We start from the raw sequence: 17,311 nt of genomic DNA, 5'->3' as shown, positions 1-17,311 counted from the left end.
AGCTTGAGTGCGGGCTCATCTGGTTTGAGGAAAAGCCCACCAGCTTGAACTCAAGGTCGCTGGCTCCAGCAAGGGGCTCCTCGGTCTGCTGAAGGCCCACGATCAAGGCACATATGAGAAAGCAATCAATGAACAACTAAGGTGTTGCAACGCACAATGATGCTTCTCATCTCTCTTCGTTCCTGTCTGTCCCTGTCTATCCCTCTCTCTGACTCACTCTCTGACTCTGTAAAAAATAAATTAAAAAAAAAAATTATATATATAAAAAAACAAACCCCGGGCTTCCCTGGTCAAGGCACATATGGGAGTTGATGCCTTCTGCTCCTCCCTCCCTTCTCTTTCTGTCTGTCTGTCTCTGTCTCCTCTCTCTAAAATGAATAAGTAAAATCTAAAAAAAAAAAAAAGATTTATGCCTAATCAATGAGGTGGTAGTTCCCCTCCATCCAGTAGTCCCTAATCTCTACAAGTTACTGTCACACATTCCCTCAAACACCACTCACTTTACAGTCCTAGACCTCAAGAATGCCTTCTTTACTATTCCTCTACACCCTGACTCTTACTTTCTGTTTGCTTTTTTTTTTGGACTGACCTGGACACTAATGCAGCCCAGTAACTTACATGGACTGTCTTACCCCAGGGTTTCAGAAACAGCCCACATCTGTTTGGGCAGGCACTAACTCAGGATTTAGCAGCATGCAATCTCAAAACTAGTACTCTCTTATAATATATAAATAACCTACTCCTCTGCAGCGCCCCCCCCCCCGCCTGCCTCAAGGAGACACACTGTCACCCTTCTTAACTTCCTTGTCATGAAGGGATATCATGTCTTCTCTGCTAAGGCTCAACTTCACTCTTAGTTCATAGTCTATCTGGGCATTGCCTTAACCCCCACCACCTGAGGTCTCACCCTAGATCAAACTCAGACCCTCCACAGTCTCCAACCACCTACTACCACAGATCAAATCCTTTCTTTCCTTGGTCTAATAGGCTTCTTTAGACACTGGATTCCCAATTTTGCTCTCTTAGTCAAGCCCCTCAGTGAGATCTTCTGAGCATGGCTTTTAAGGTCTATAATGGCCAAGGGAGTAACAGAAAAGGCAAATAAGGCCCAAAAGAGGTGAGGAAATACCAACTTTTGGCATATGCTCTTAAAGGCTCCAGCACCCTAAAGGGCTTCATAGGATTCCATCAGGGCCCTGCTCCAGAGTGGAAAGAAAGATCATTGAACTGAAGCCTGCAAGGCTTCTTGACCCCACCAAGGGACACATCATTGCTGTGGAAAGAGGGACACGAGAGGCCCTGGCCGGTTGGCTCAGCGGTGGAGCGCCGGCCTGGTGTGCGGGGGACCCGGGTTCGATTCCCGGCCAGGGCACATAGGAGAGGCGCCCATTTGCTTCTCCACCCCCCTCTTCTTCCTCTCTGTCTCTCTCTTCCCCTCCCGCAGCCGAAGCTCCATTGGAGCAGGGATGGCCCGGGCACTGGGGATGGCTTCTTGGCCGCTGCCCCAGACGCTAGAGTGGCTCTGGTCATGGCAGAGCGATGCCCTGGAGGGGCAGAGCATCGCCCCCTCGTGGGCAGAACGTCGCCCCTGGTGGGCGTGCCAGGTGGATCCCTGTTGGGCGCATGCAGGAGTCTGTCTGACCGTCTCTCCCCATTTCCAGCTTCAGAAAAAAAAAAAAAGAAAAGAAAAGAAAAAAAAATTAAGAAAGAGGGACATGAGAAAATAAGCTGCCCCCTTGCTCCATGGAGGGAGGGTTCAGTCTCTTCTAGCCCTGCTCCAGCTACCTGTGACCTGACCTTGCCCAGCATGCTGGGAATTGCCACTGAAGGCCCAAGGACATCATTCACAAGCCTAAGGTATTTCTTCCAAGTAGCAGATAAACTGATCTCATTTCTTGTGAACACAAAGGACATCTACTATGCCTTGCCTGAATATTTCAGTTTTATTTATCCCTCAAAGATCTCTACTATGGGTATTGACAGTCTGATTTTGTTGCTTTCTCCTTTATTCCTCTTGTCTCAATGCCCCATGTCTATTGTAGGCTGGGACCTGCTGCTAATTCCAGCTAGAAGCAATGGTCACTAGGATTTAAACTCTAGCTACAAAGTGTAGAACTGTAACCACCCTTTCCGTAAGTACTTGCAGGATTTACAGGTTACTCAGGAAACTGTTCAAAGACTGTCCAAGAGGCGCTTACAGCATTACATCACTCAAGGACTGACTTTCACGTGGACAGGTCCACACATCATAATTCTGACAACTCCCACTGCTGCTAAAGTAGAAAAACGGCATGCCTCACTCCAACCACAAACCAGAAGCTGGTTGGTCTACATATGGGGAATATATGAAGAAACTAAGGACTCTTTTAATCAGACTTTGGGAAAAGGGAAACTAGGGTAAAAAGAAAGTCAACTTAATTGTCACTAAAGGTTTAAGATTTTTAAATCAAGAGTTCTGACTAGAAAGGAATTGTATGGTTTTGATAATAGAAGTTATAAGATATGGAAATACTTTTGAAAGAAAAAGAAAAAAGCAAGCTGTTATGAAGGCCAGTTATTTCTGGATAAGAAAGTTTATGAAAGCTGAAGGTTTATGTAAGTTGTAGCAGGTTTGTGCAGGTTGTAGAAGGTTTGTGCAGAAAAAAAGAATTTGAATGGTCAGAAAACTGGTTTTCAAAGAATGTTTAATTCGTCACCCTACCTAACAATCCTGTACTCTCCCCACTTATTAGGACGACTCTTTCCTCCACCCTGACCATCTGGAGCTCAGAAACAGAGAAACAAAACCGACCCCTTGTCCTTCTATTCTCTATTCACCTCTCAACCTGCCTCACTCAATCAGGGGCTTTCTACTTGTGTGGGACCAACACCTATATGTTTCTCCCTACTAATTGGACAGAAACCTGTACCCTAACCTATCTCACCCCAAATATCAACCTAATCCTACCCCATGAGCCTCTTCCAGTTTCTAGTACACTACTCATCAATCTAAAGACCAAACGAGCTATACATGTCATTCTTCTTGTTGTTGCTTTAAGAATTTCTATAAAAATAAGTCTAGGGAGAGGGGGACTGGCCACTGCCCTGTCTTATTCCCTCTCTCTCCCTCTGTCTCTGAAGCCCAGCGAATTCGTAAAAAACAAACCCAGTCATGGAATCAGTAGTTTCGCACAAACTGGGTGTCTTGACTATTGCCTTTCATTAGTCCACTCACTCTCCTATTTATTTTTCTAACTTTTGACCCTACCTCTTATGTTTGTTCACTAGTTTCTTACAGAACCATATGCAGATCTTCGTCAATCAGAAAACTGGAAAAATCTACCTAACCCTACACATCAACCCTGAAACCTGCCCTCACGAAACAGAAAAATCTGGAACCCTATAAATACAACCCTACCCGACAAGAAGCCATTACTGCATCTCTCTACCCCTCATTGAGAATAATCTTTAGAGAGGCCATAACCCCTCACTGCCCCTACTCAGCCGGAAGAAGTTACAGAAGATAATGACTTCTTGTCCCTTTTCCCTTGAGGTCTCTCTAGGAACCACTCTCTTTCCTTTTTGTTATATATCGAATAGTCGGGAATCTTAGGTTTCATTTCTTTAACCTTATCAGTAAGTCTGTTTCAGGACTTGCAGCAGATGACCAACCGCAAAGGAATGTCTGACGTCACAAGCCGAGAAGTCCTGGGAAACTTCCATAAAAGACCCTCCTTGGTCCAGCAGCCAATGGGCTAATGCCCCACGATCCTCCCAATGCCCATCCCCAAAACCCTTAAAAAGCTGTTCCTGGTGTGCGACTCTCCTTTAGGAGTCAGCCCAGCAGAGTTCCTTTCTTCCTTTCAATAAAGCCTGTCACACTGGTCTTCAGATTCCCATGGATTCTAACAAGTACAAATTCAATTTCCTGCATGCTTTTTTTTTTTTTTAAAGATTTTATTTATTCATTATAGAGAGGGGAGGGCGGGGAGGAAGCATCAACTCCCATATGTGCCTTGACCAGGCAAGCCCAGGGTTTTGAACCGGCAACCTCAGTATTTCCAGGTTGACGCTTTATCCACTGCGCCACCACAGGTCAGGCTACTGCATGCTTTTGATCACTGAAATAAAAGCTTCTATGAGATTTAAAAAAAATACAGTGTGCAAATGATGTGTTGTAGAATTGTGTACCTGAAACGTGTATAATTTTGTTGACCAATGTCACCATAAGTAAAAAAAAAAAAAAAAAGGATGAGTGTCTGTTGGGCAGATAAAATGTATTATGCTCACTTTGTTAAAGATGGCGCTGCCCACGTTGAAGCCCATCGCCCAGGTGATGGTATTAGTTGCCCTTCTTGCTTGGGAAGGGCATGATTATATTAATGTGTGTTGGGGCGGGCTGTGGGCAGGCAGGATCCTTGTAGCCTGGGGCTTGGCTTTGGGACTAAGCCTTTCCCACCCTTTTTGATGTGGGGTGGTGCACTCTCATGAGGAATCCCATTATGCCTCAGATAAGTGGCTTTGTATCAGAGACTTCCTTGTTTGTATATTGGATTAAAGGTTTTGGTTTCTACACTATAAAGTGGGGCAGACCGGGAGCTTGCTCTCTCTTGGTTCCTGAGATTAGCATTAGAGAAGAGAGCAGAAAAAGGCCACGTGGAGGAGGCCATGAGAGGCAGCCAAGATGGCAGAGTGCTGAGAGAGAAGCCAGTTTGTGTAGAGAGAAGGAAATGGGGAACAGAAGTGAATAAGTCTGGTGAGGTAGAAACCTTTGATTCTAGGAAACTCGGATAAGTCAGTAGCTTTGTGAGCACTGAATGAGTGGGTTTTGGAGCCCAATGTGTTTTTTTACTTGCCCACCGGGTGCAAGCTAGGATTAAAGATGATGGCCCACCAGTTCTTGGCTCCGTTGTTTCATTACTGACTGTGAACCTGCATGGGCTTGGTGACTGTGATGATGGCCTTGGCTACTGGCTGTACAGTGTCCCTCATGTAATCATCCATAAATATAAGGTCATTTTGTTAGCCTTTAATTAAAAAAAATTAATTTTGTAGTTGAAAACTATTTTTAATATTTACCACAATAGACCTTTAATAGATGTTCATAGTACAGTTGAAACTTGCATTCTTGGGTAAAATCCTAGTACACTGACCTTCTGATTTGCTTGCAGAGGTGACCTTAAAACTAATTTCCAAATAAAAGATACATTTGAGACAAGATACATTCTCCAAAAGTTTTCTACTGTGGTATTTTTAAAGTTTTTATTTTATTGATATTAGAAAGGAGGGGAGAGAGAGAGAGAGAAACATTAATTTATTGTTCCACTTATTTATGCATTTACTGCTTTATTCTTGTATGTGCCCTGAACAGGGATCATACCTGCAACCTTGGCATATCAGGACGATGTTCTAACCAATTGAGCTACCAGGCCAGAACTACTGTGATATTTTTGCCTGATTAAAAACTGAATGTAGCCTGACCAGGCAGTGGCGCAGTAGATAGAGCGTTGGACTGGGATGTGGAAGGACCCAGGTTCGAGACCCCAAGGTCGCCAGCTTGAGCTCGGGCTCATCTGGCTTGAGCAAAAGCTCACCAGCTTGGACCAAGGGTTGCTGGCTCGAGCAAGGGGTTACTCGGTCTGCTGAAGGCCCACGGTCAAGGCACATATGAGAAAGCAATCAATGAACAACTAAGAAGTCTCAACGCGCAACGAAAAACTAATGATTTGTGCTTCTCATCTCTTCGTTCCTGTTTGTCTGTCCCTGTCTATCCCTCTCTCTGACTCTCTCTCTGTCTCTGTAAAAAAAAAAAAAAAAAGAGAGGACAAAATAAATTGAAGAAAACAATATCGTAAATAAAAGAAACATTAAAAAAAAAAACACACTGAATGTAGCCTGACCTGTGGTGGTGCAGTGAATAGAGTGTTGTCCTGGCACACTGAAGTTGTGGGTTCAATCCCCAGTCAGGACACATATGAGAAGCAATCAATGAGTGCTCAACTAAGTGGAACAAAAAGTTGATTCTCTTTTTCTCTCTCTCCCAAATCAATGAGGGATGGGTTCTATGTTAAAAACTTTCCCACCGCTGCAGCTCTGGTCAGCACTCTTTTAGAAAGAGTCTGACAATAAACAAGTAAACAAAAATGAACAAGAGTAGAAATTACTCTGAATAAAAGATAGTGATGTTATGATGTCATACAAATGGATGGCCTTTTGAGGAAGCATCACTGGAGAGCTGAAATTTGAGCTGAAAAACTAATGAAAAGAAGGAACCAGATATGCAAAGATCTGGGGACAGAATATTTCAGGAAGAGGAGGCAAGTGAAAATGCCATGACGTGGGAATGAGCCTTGGGTATTTAAGGAACAGAAAGGTCATTTTGGCTAGAACTTTGTGAGTAAAGAGGAGTGGTCCAAGGTGAGTTTATAGAGAGGTAGGGACAAAATCTGTATGGCTTCCAAGGTCATGATGAGGAGCTTGGGTTTACCCTATATCTGTCTACCAAAGTGGCCAGTCCTGAGGTCTACAGAGAAGCCTAGAAATTTTGTTAGGTTTTTGAGGCTATGAATTACATATGCAGGCATGTGAGACCTTGGGGCAGAGCAGAGTTGCAGAGTCTGACAGCTGTTCTAGAACTGAGCAGAAGATGGTGTCAGAAATATTGGTCTTGCCACAGACAAAGAGAAGGCATTAGGAGACTAGCTAGCAGCATTCACAGTCCCGTTACTGGATCAGGCAATAGATGAACTCAGGCAAGTTGGTGCTTTCACAGGCCTGCAGAGAGCTTCTTCTTGTCTCCTCCTAAAAGGATAGATCTAAGGTTATACCCACTTACTTTGTTGCACCCTAGAACAAACCTTTGGATACTGAAGGGACATAGCATGGTTCAGATGAACAGCATAGGAGAAGCTGAAATTGGGGAAGGGAAGTCATATCCCCTCATCCTGGAGTGTTCAAAAGCAGAGCTATCTTCCACCCTCATTCCCTCAATAAATATTGGTTGTCTACCTATACTATGAATTGTTTTAGGTGTTAGGGATATAGCAGTAAACAAGACTAAGTTTTTGCTCTTATGTCACTTACAAAGCAGGTAATACATGATATATAATACATAAAAAATTAAATAGGAAAGGGATAGAGAGTAACAGGAGTATTTATTTTATATATATTGTTTGGAGAAAGTTTGTAAGGCCAGGAGCCGCCATCGTGGCCATTCACATGCAGGTTCCCATTGGATTCGGGCAGACGATAAAGAAATGGCGGAGTCGGAGGATGGTGGGCCATCCTATTTATTGGTGTCTCACCAAGACAGGCAAACCACAAAAAAAGACAAGGGAAAGCAGAAAACCAGCTTTTCCCATGAAGGGCAAGGGATCAGGGAAGCCCCTGCAATCGTGATAGCAGGAACTGAGTGAACTAGCTCCTGGTCTGTCCCACTTTATAGTGTAGAAACCAAAATCCCTTAATCCAATATACAAACAAGGAAGTCTCTGATACAAAGTCACTTATCCAAGGCATAATTGGATTCCTCATGAGAGTGCACCACCCAGATCATACAATCAGTCAAGGGTGTGGGGAAAAGCTTAGTCCTAAAACCAAACCTTAGGCTACAACGACCTGGCCTGCTTATAGCCTGTCCCCCACACCCAATATAAGTCACAAGCGAGCAAACATATATCATATTTACAAACTTATTTGACCAACAAAGTTCTAGGTAGGTGATGATTGAACAAAGACTGGAATAAAGTAAGGATGTAAGCCATGCAAACCCTTGGGGAAGAGCATTCCAGGCAGAAAGAACAGCAGTTACCTCAAGGTGGGGAGTCTGCTTGGTGGGCTCATGGCACAGCAGGAGGCCACTGTGTGTGGAGATCACTGAATGATGGTAAGAGTGGTGAGAGATGCAGTCAGGTGCTGCAAACCAGTGCAGCTAGTAATTCTGGGTCCTGAGGGAGAACGGAGTGGAATTAAGAAAATAGACTCACCGAGAAGAGGATGAAATTGGGAGACCTATGCAATGCTGATGGCAAGATCAGAGAGAGAGAACCCCAGTCTTTGTTTTATTATATAGCATAGACAATTAAAGCCTTTAAGCCAATATACAAATAGGGAAGTCTCTGATATAAAGCCATTCATCTGAGGCATAAATTGGATTCCTTATAAAAGTATACCACCCTACATTATGCAACAGTCAAGAGTGTGGGCAAAAGCTTAGTGTTGAAAAGATCTTAGTATTAAAGAGATCTTAGTATTAAGAGATCTTAGTGTTAAGAGATCTCAGTATTAAAAGAGTGGGAACGGCCTAGTCTTAAACTAAGCCTTAGGCTATAACTGACAGTCAGGTATGTGAGGCTGGAGGCTGGGTACAGATAACATAGGGCCTTGCAGGCCATCTACAGATACTGGGTTTTATTCCAATTATGGGACCTTACTGGAAAGTTGAGAGGAAGAACTGATGAGATCTGATTCATGTTTTCAAGGAATCACTCTTGGCTGCTTGTAGGGGCCAAAGGGGAAGTAAGGAGACTTGTTAGAAGGCCTTTGCAGGAGTTCAGGGCACAAATGACAGACAAGGATGGTAGCAGTAAAAGTGTTGAAAACCTTTCAGATTCCAAATGCATTTTGCTAGTGGGATTGGATGTGAACTATAAGAGAAAGAGAAGAGTGAAGGCTGACTCCAAAGGTAGGCGCAACTGGGTAAATGCAATGTCATTCACAGATACAGGAGACCCTAGGGAGGTTTTCTCCAGCAGTGAGGTGGGCAGGGTTTGGTGGAGAACGGATGATCCTGAGTTCATTTTAGACATGTCAATTTTGAGATGACTGTTAAACAATAAAGTAGAAATGTTGGGTAGGCAGTGAAAAATACATGTCCGAAGTTTAGGAAAAGAAGTCAGGACTGGAAGCATACATATAGAAACATTCAGTATATAGATTGTCTGTATATATGTATTTATTTATGTTATGGAAACTTTTAAGTATATACAAAAGTAGAGAAGCCTGACCAGGTGGTGGCACAGTGGATAGGGCGTCGGACTGCGATGGCGAGGGTCCAGGTTCGAGACCCCGAGGTCACCAGCTTGAGCGCAGGCTCATCTGGTTTGAGCAAAAGTTCACCAGCTTGGACCCAAGGTCACTGGCTCAAACAAGGGGTTACTCGGTCTGCTGAAGGCCCACAGTCAAGGCACATATGAGAAAGCAATCAATGAACAACTAAGGTGTCGCAATGCGCAACGAAAAACTAATGATTGATGCTTCTCATCTCTCCGTTCCTGTCTTTCTGTCCCTGTCAATCTCTCTCTTTCTCTGTCTCTGTAAAAAAAATAATAATAATAAAAAGTAGAGAAAATAATATAATGAATATTCACATATTTGTTACTTAGTTTAATCAATTATTGGTATTTTGTTAATTTTGTCCCATCTTCCCCCACTGTGCCCTGGGTTAGGAGCATTTTAATACAAACTCTGGATATTGTTTTCCTTGTAGATACTTCTGTTTGTAGTAGATTGTTTTTAAAGTCATGGGGCCAGATGATATCACCCAGGGAGTGTGTATAAATAGAGAAGAAGTGGGAGGACTGATTCATGACTCTCCACTTTCTGAGGTTGGGAACAGGAGGAGAAATCAGCTAAGGGAACTGAGAAGGAGAGCAAGTGAGATAGGAGGAAAAGTGTGATGAGTGTGGGGTCTTGGAAGTCAAGTGAAAAATAGTTTTCAAGAAGGAGGGAATGAGTCCTGGACAGATAGTTGGTTAGAGTGTTGTCCTGCTGTGCAAGGGTTGCCAGTTTGATCCCTGCTCAGGGCACATACAGAAACAGATCGATGTTTCTCTCTCTCTCTTCATCTCTCTAAAATCAATAAAATAAATTTAAATAAAAAAGAGGGAGGGAATGATCAATTGTGTCACATGCTATTGAGAAGCAAAGAAAGATGAGGACTGAAAAATAACCACTAGTGATCTTTTGCTTTATGAATTTATTGAGGTGACACTGGTTAATAAAATTATGTAAGTTTGAGGGGAGTACAATTGTATGACACATCATCTGTATACTGTAATGTATGTTCATCACCCCAAATCAAATCCCCTTTCATCACCATTTATCCCCTTTGCCCTCATCACTAGTAATCTTGATGAGAGCAGTTTAGTGGTATTATACGCATAAGAGAAAGACAGAAGGCAACAGAGATTTCAAGGACATACAACTTTGTAAGAAATCTTTTTTTTTTTTGTAAAAAAGAGCTGGATAATAACCAGAGGAAAGGGTAAAGTTCAAGAAGTTACACTTTTAAGATAGGAGAAATTGCCTGACCTGTGGTGGCGCAGTGGATAAAGCGTCGACCTGGAAATGCTGAGGTCGCCGGTTCGAAACCCTGGGCTTGCCTGGTCAAGGCACATATGGGAGTTGATGCTTCCAGCTCCTCCCCCTTTCTCTCTCTCTGTCTCTCCCTCTCTGTCTCTCCCTAAAAAAAAAAATATATATATATATATATATAGGAGAAATTACAGCATCATACAAACAATCAAGTAGATGATAGATTTGTAAATTCCAAACTGCCCTCTTGATGTTCCGCTTATCTGCAGACCTCACCCTTACTGGACTATTGACCCTGAGACAGAGGAATTCCAAAAAGCCCAAGGAGGGGCTCCGGACACACCAGGACTTTTGATTCAACACCCACATGCTCGAAGCCCCCCAAGGAGGAGCATTCCGGACATACCAGGACTTTTGCCTCAGTATCCCCTCAGGCTCTCCCAAACACTATGTAACTCGCCCCTAGTCTGTAACCGGTGCTCTTCTCCCCCAGGAGAAGTGCCCGGCAGGGTTCCTTTCTTCCTTTCAATAAAGCCTGTTACTCTGGTCTTTCGGACTCCCATGGATTCTAACAGTAGAGAGGGAAATTCTGATGATGTAGAAGTGAGAGGGAATAATTTAATGAGCTAAGTCCTGGAGTAGGTAAGAGGAAGTGGGATCTAGGCTTTATAGCATTCATTTCAGTACCTACAGGAAATTCTGTAGACCCAGGCCTTGCCTCTTGTGGCTCAAGGCATACCCCCTTCCTTATCAGTATTATTTCCAGAGAATAAACATCTTTGTCCAGAGAATGGTGGGGACTTACTGAAATAAATGGGATCCTCTATCACTAAGTAGAATTATTTGAACGTGTCTCATCCATTATGGAGTCTACATCTATCCAGTGACTCTCACTACAAGTAGTTACTATGCTGAGCCCCAGCTACAAAGTGATAGGTCCAGGACTAGGCATGTGTTCTAATCCAATCCAATCATATCTTTTTTAAGGAATAATAAGCTTTGCCTAATTTTTTAAGTTATGTAAAATAATAAATTCCCTTTATTGCTTATGCTAGTTTGCATTGGATTTTTTTTTAATTAAAAAAAAATTTAATTTATTCATTTTAGAGAGGAGAGGGAGAGACAGAGAGAGAGAAGGGGGGAGGAGCTGGAAGCATCAACTCCCATATGTGCCTTGACCAGGCAAGCCCAGGGTTTTGAACTGGCAACCTCAGCATTTCCAAGTTGATGCTTTATCCACTGCGCCACCACAGGTCAAGCCATGGATTTTCTGTTACTTGCAACTAAGAGCACCCTATCTGGACCACAAAAAAAGGCAGTTTTCTACTTGGTCATGCATTTATTAAACATGGTTATCATATACCAATTCTATGTTAAGCATATGCAATGCAGTAGGAATACAGTGGTAAATAAAGAAGATTATGTTCTCAGAATCTAAAAGCAATCCCCCGCCCTTTGGGTCCTGCATTCTTTGCTCTGAGCTTTGGTGATGTAACCCTTTTCTCTCTCTTCTCAGAGCTGCCACCCCCTCGACTTCACCATGTGAGGTCTTCTTAAACCAATTTCATCTCAAAGCATGTTTATCATACCAGCTTTCCTTCTCTTTGTCACTGTGTCAGTTGAGAATCATTCAGGGAAAAGGAAACTACTCTAGATATTTCAAGCAGAAGGGAATTTATTTTAGGCTTTACCAAATCATTAGAAGAGCTGAAGGATTAATGGTCAGAGAAAATCACCCTTTGCTCTCAGACTTGCTACTAGTTTTCAAAGAGTCACAAATGTTAGAAATTGCAGCAATTTCTACTTCATGTAGCACCAAAATGGGCAATTTGTGTGGAAATACTTGGAGGCCACTGCAAAACGTTTTGTCTTTTTGCTGCTGCCTGTGAAGCAATAATATATGGCATCTGTTTCTCTTTTGTTTTCCAAATCTCATTTGAATGGCTTTCATTGACTGGCCCTAGCCTGAACTGCATTGGTAAGGGGTTTGGAAAATGTAAATCCCAAATTTCCAGTCCCTGTGATATTGAGGAGCACAGAGCAGGTAAATGGTGTGAACTTCCAACAGATAATCTGACACAGCCATCCACCAAAGGAAGAACCCAGCACTTTTTGTAAGGGTTTGTTTGCTGATCACATCATAGATGCTCTCTGAAGACAGTGGAGATTTGCCTGGACCTGGCTCCTAGAGATATCCCCGAGAGTATTTAGCCTGACAAAAAAGCAGGTCGCACTTGCAGAGAAGGAAGGTAGGTAAGAATAGCACCTTAATTCAGGCATGATTCATGAAAAGTACACTCCACCCTCATGAAGTCAGTTATAGAAGTCACCAGATTGCCTTTCTACTTCCCATGCACCCTACCAAGAACCTTGACTAATGAACAATATGCACCTCCTCTCACACAGAGAGCAAGTTTAATGGATAGGCCTATTGGAAAAACACAAGCAGAAGAAACTCAGGCTAGCTTTCTATACAGGAATATGAGTGGGCAATGCAGCATCCAAAGGAAAAAAAAAAGCAAAACAAGGAAACAAACAAAAGGGTTCTCTAATAAATGAATGAGACTTGTCATCTTTCTCTGCTTTATTTTTATTATTATTATTATTATTATTATTATTATTATTTGTATTTTTCTGAAGCTGGAAACAGGGAGGCAGTCAGACAGACTCCTTCATGCCCCGGACTGGGATCCACCGGGCACGCCCACCAGGGGGCAATGCTCTGCCTATCCAGGGCATCGCTTCTGTTGCGACCAGAGCCACTCTAGTGCCTGAGGCAGAGGCCACGGAGCCATCCCCAGCGCCCAGGACCATCCTTGCTCCAATGGAGCCTTGGCTGTGGGAGGGGAAGAGAGAGACAGAGAGGAAGGAGATGGGAAGGGGTGGAGAAGCAGATGGGCGCTTCTCCTGTGTGCCCTGGCTGGGAATCGAACCCGGGACTTCTGCACGCCAGGCCGATGCTCTACCACTGACTTGTCATCTTTAATAATAAACATCTTCAAGGTTATGAGGTAAGAAGTATTTGAATCCAGAATTGTTAAAGAGAAATAGAGCCAGACAGTAATTAAAGATAGTAAAGACAGACTTTATTCAATACTATTGCAATGTAGGAGACAGGCTTCAGTAAAACTGAGTTCAACTCCAGCTACAACAAAGATGGCTCAGGATTTTTCGGCAAAAAACAGTGTGAAGTAGTCAATGGGTGGGCAATTACTAAGAGGAGACATTAGTAGGGGGATTCTTGATAAATTTGTCTAATTGGATTCTTTTTTTTTTAATTTTTTTTTTTTATTATTCATTTTAGAGAGGAGAGGGAGAGACAGAGAGAGAGAGAGAGAGAGAGGAATGAGGGGAGGAGCTGGAAGCATCAACTCCCATACGTGCCCTGACCAGGCAAGCCCAGGGCTTCGAACCGGCAACCTCAGCATTTCCAAGTGGACGCTCTATCCACTGCGCCACACAGGTCAGGCTCTAATTGGATTCTTGCTAAAAGGAGACCAAGTACTTAGATATCAAGGATGGGGAATGAAGAACTTGATCAAATATTAATCATGATCAGATATCAAGAATGGGTGGTAGCCTGACCAGGTGGTGGCGCAGTGGATAGAGCGTCGGACTGGGATGCGGAAGGACCCAGGTTTGAGACCCCGAGGTTGCCAGCTTGAACGCGGGCTCATCTGGTTTGAGCAAAGCTCACCAGCTTGGACCCAAGGTTGCTGGCTCGAGCAAGGGGTTACTTGGTCTGCTGAAGGCTCATGGTCAAGGCACAGATGAGAAAGCAATCAATGAACAACTAAGGTGTCGCAACGAAAAACTAATGATTGATGCTTCTCCGTTCCTGTCTGTCTGTCCCTGTCTATCCCTCTCTCTGACTCTCTCTGTCTCTGTAAAAAAAAAAGAATGAGTAGTAATTCTTTCTAAACTTACTTAGCAGGATTTTGTTAAAACTAGGCTAGGCAGGCTGAGTACAGAGCGTAAGGATGAGGAATAGTCAAAAAGAAGGCTCAGCTTGGTCTGTGGTGACACAGTGGATAGAGCGTTGACCTAGAATGGTGAGGTCACCAGTTCAAAACCCTGGGCTTGTCCAGTCAAGGCACATACAACAAACAATCAATGAACAACTAAAGTGAAACAACTATGAGTTGATACTTCTCATTCTTCTCCCACCCTTTCTTCTCTCTGAAAAAATCAAGAAATAAAATCTTAAAAATAAAAAGAGGCCTGACCTGTGGTGGCACAGTGGATCAAGCGTCAACCTCGAATGCTGAGGTCACCGGTTCGAAACCCTGGGCTTGCCTGGTCAAGGCACGTGTGGGAGTTGATGCTTCCTGCTTCTCGCCCCCCTTCTCTCTCTCTTTCTCTCTCTCTGTCTCTCTTCTCTAAACTGAATAAAAAAAATAAATTAATTAAAAAAAAAAGAGGACTCAGAGGAACCTGTCTAAAGTTGGTCAAGGAGAGAGTATTTGTCAAAATAATATACCTAGCTAAATTCCCGTAAGTGCCTTGACCAGACAAGCTCAGGGTTTCGAACTGGCAATCTCAGCATTCCAGGTTGATGCTTTATTCACTGTACCATTTTAGAGAGAGAGAGCAAAGTTTTGATGACATAAGGATATATTTCCTTCACTAAGGTCTAATTATACCACATGGTTCTACAGTGATAATATGGTGAATGTTGGGTTTTGGTGTTTAGTTTTCAGTCAGTCTGTATACAAATTAATTTTGCACTTAATTCAGTCACGGAAAATATAAATGGTACAAATATGTACAACAATGAACAAAAATTTAGAGGTGGAGAGAAGGGGATAAAAGAGAATTTTTAATTTGTATTTTACTCTGGAGAGGTACACATTAAAATTAGTAAACCAGGGCCTGACCTGTGGTGGCACAGTGGATAAAGCGTCGACCTGGAAATGCTAAGGTCACCAGATCAAAACCCTGGGCTTCCTGGTCAAGGCACCTATGGGAGTTGATGCTTCCAGCTCCTCTCCCTTCTCTCTCTCTCTGTCTTTCCTCTCTATCCCTCTCTGTCTCTCTCTCTCTCCTCTCTAAAAATTAATAAAAAAAAAAAGTAAACCAATAAATAATTATCAGATTGAAGAACTTATAGTAAACATCAAAAAAGCTAAACAGCAGCTCTGGCTGGTTTGCTCAGTGGTAGAGTGTCAGTCTGGCATGTCCCAGCCAGGACACACAGGAGAAGCATCCATCAGCTTCTCCACCCCTCCCCTTGTTCTTTCTCTCTGTTTCTCTCTTCCCCTCCCCCAGCCAAGGCTCTATTGGAGCAAAGTTGGCCCGGGCGCTGAGGATGACTCCATGGCCTCCATCTCAGGTGCTAGAATGGCTTCAGTTGCAACTGAGCAGAGCCCCAGATGGGCAGAGCATCACCCCCTGGTGGGCATGTCAGGTGGATCCTAGTTGGGCGCATGTGGGAGTCTGTCTCTCTGCCTCTCTGCTTCTCACTTCAGAAAAATACAAAAAAAAAAAAATTAAATTTAAAAAAGCTAAACAGCATAAAGTGTTAGCAGAATTGACTCCAGGAAGTGAGACTTGGTAATAAATGGGGAGGAAAAGAGACTTCACCTTTTCTTTTAGGCTCTTCTTAAAATTTAAACACTGTGTAAAGCCAGCAGGCACGGCCAGGGCCAGAATCACAGCCGCCTTGCCCATGCAGGTTCGCATTGGATTCGGACAGTCGGTAAAGAAACAATGGAGCCTCAAACTGGTGGGCCATAGTCTTTAATCCTAGCTTGCACCCGGCGGGCAAGTAAAAATACACACTGGGCTCCAAAAGCCACTCACATTCAGTGCTCACAAAGCCACTGACTTATCCGAGTTTCCTAGAATCAAAGGTTTCTAGCTCACCAGCCTTATTCTCCTCAGTTCCCCATCTCCTTCCTTATCCCAGATACAAACTCTGTACAAACTGGCATCTCACTCAGCACTCCGACATCTTGGCTGCTTTTCCTGGCCTCCTCCACGTGGCCTTTCTCTGCTCTCCTCTGCTCTCTCATGCTAACTTCAGGAACCAAAAGCGCAAACTCCCGTTCTACCCCCACTTTATACTGTAGCTTCACAACCTCTAATCCAATATACAGAATAGGGAAGTCTCTAGTAGAGTCACTTCTCTGAGGCATGATTGGATTGTACCACCCCACATCAAAAAGGGTGGGAAAGGCTTAATCCCAAAACCAAGCCCCAGGCTGCAACGATCCACAGAGACACACATTAATATCACCTGGGCAACGGCCTCCACGTGGGCAGTGGCGCCATCTTTAACAAAGTGAGCATAATACATTTTATCTGCCCAACACACTGTATGTGTCTACATATGGTAAAAAAATTTCAAAAGCTTTAAAAGTTGTCACAATGTGCCCTGGAGGTTAGCTCAGTTTGTTAGAGTGTTGTTCCAAATGCCAAGCTTGCAGGTTCAATCTCTGGTTAGGGTGCGTACAAAAATCAACCAATGAATGCCTAAATAAGTGTAATACCAAATCAATGTCTCTCTCTCTCTCTAAAATAATAATAATAATAATAATAATCAGTAAAAAAATAAATAGCCTGACTGGTGGTGGTGCAGTGGATTGAGCACTGGCCTAGGATGCTGAAGGCTCCCGTTCTAAACCCCAAGGTCGCCAGCTAGAGCACAGGCTCCTTGGCTTGAGCATGGACTTGCCAGCATGAGTCTGGGGCTGTAGGCTTGAGTGTGGACATGCCAGCTTGAGTGCAGGGTCACTGGCTTGAGTGGGGGATCATCGACATGATCCCAAGGTTGCTGGCTTGAAGCCCAGAGTCGCTGGCTTGAACCCAAGGTCACTGGCTTGAGCAAGGGGTCACTGACTGAGCTTGAGCCCCCTTTCCCCCACCATCAAGGCACGTATGAGAAGCAATCTATGACAAAGTGAAGCAACTATGAGCTGATGCTTCTCATCTCATCTCTCTCCTTTCCCTCTCTACCTTTCTGTTTCTCTAAACAAATAAATAAAAGTTGTCACAATGTTACAAAATAATATTCTTT

The sequence above is a fragment of the Saccopteryx leptura genome, chromosome 3 (assembly GCF_036850995.1).
Source record: "Saccopteryx leptura isolate mSacLep1 chromosome 3, mSacLep1_pri_phased_curated, whole genome shotgun sequence".
Taxonomy (NCBI): Eukaryota; Metazoa; Chordata; class Mammalia; order Chiroptera; family Emballonuridae; genus Saccopteryx; species Saccopteryx leptura.
The sequence above is the reverse complement of the archived record's forward strand: the minus strand, read 5'-3'. Positions refer to the sequence as shown.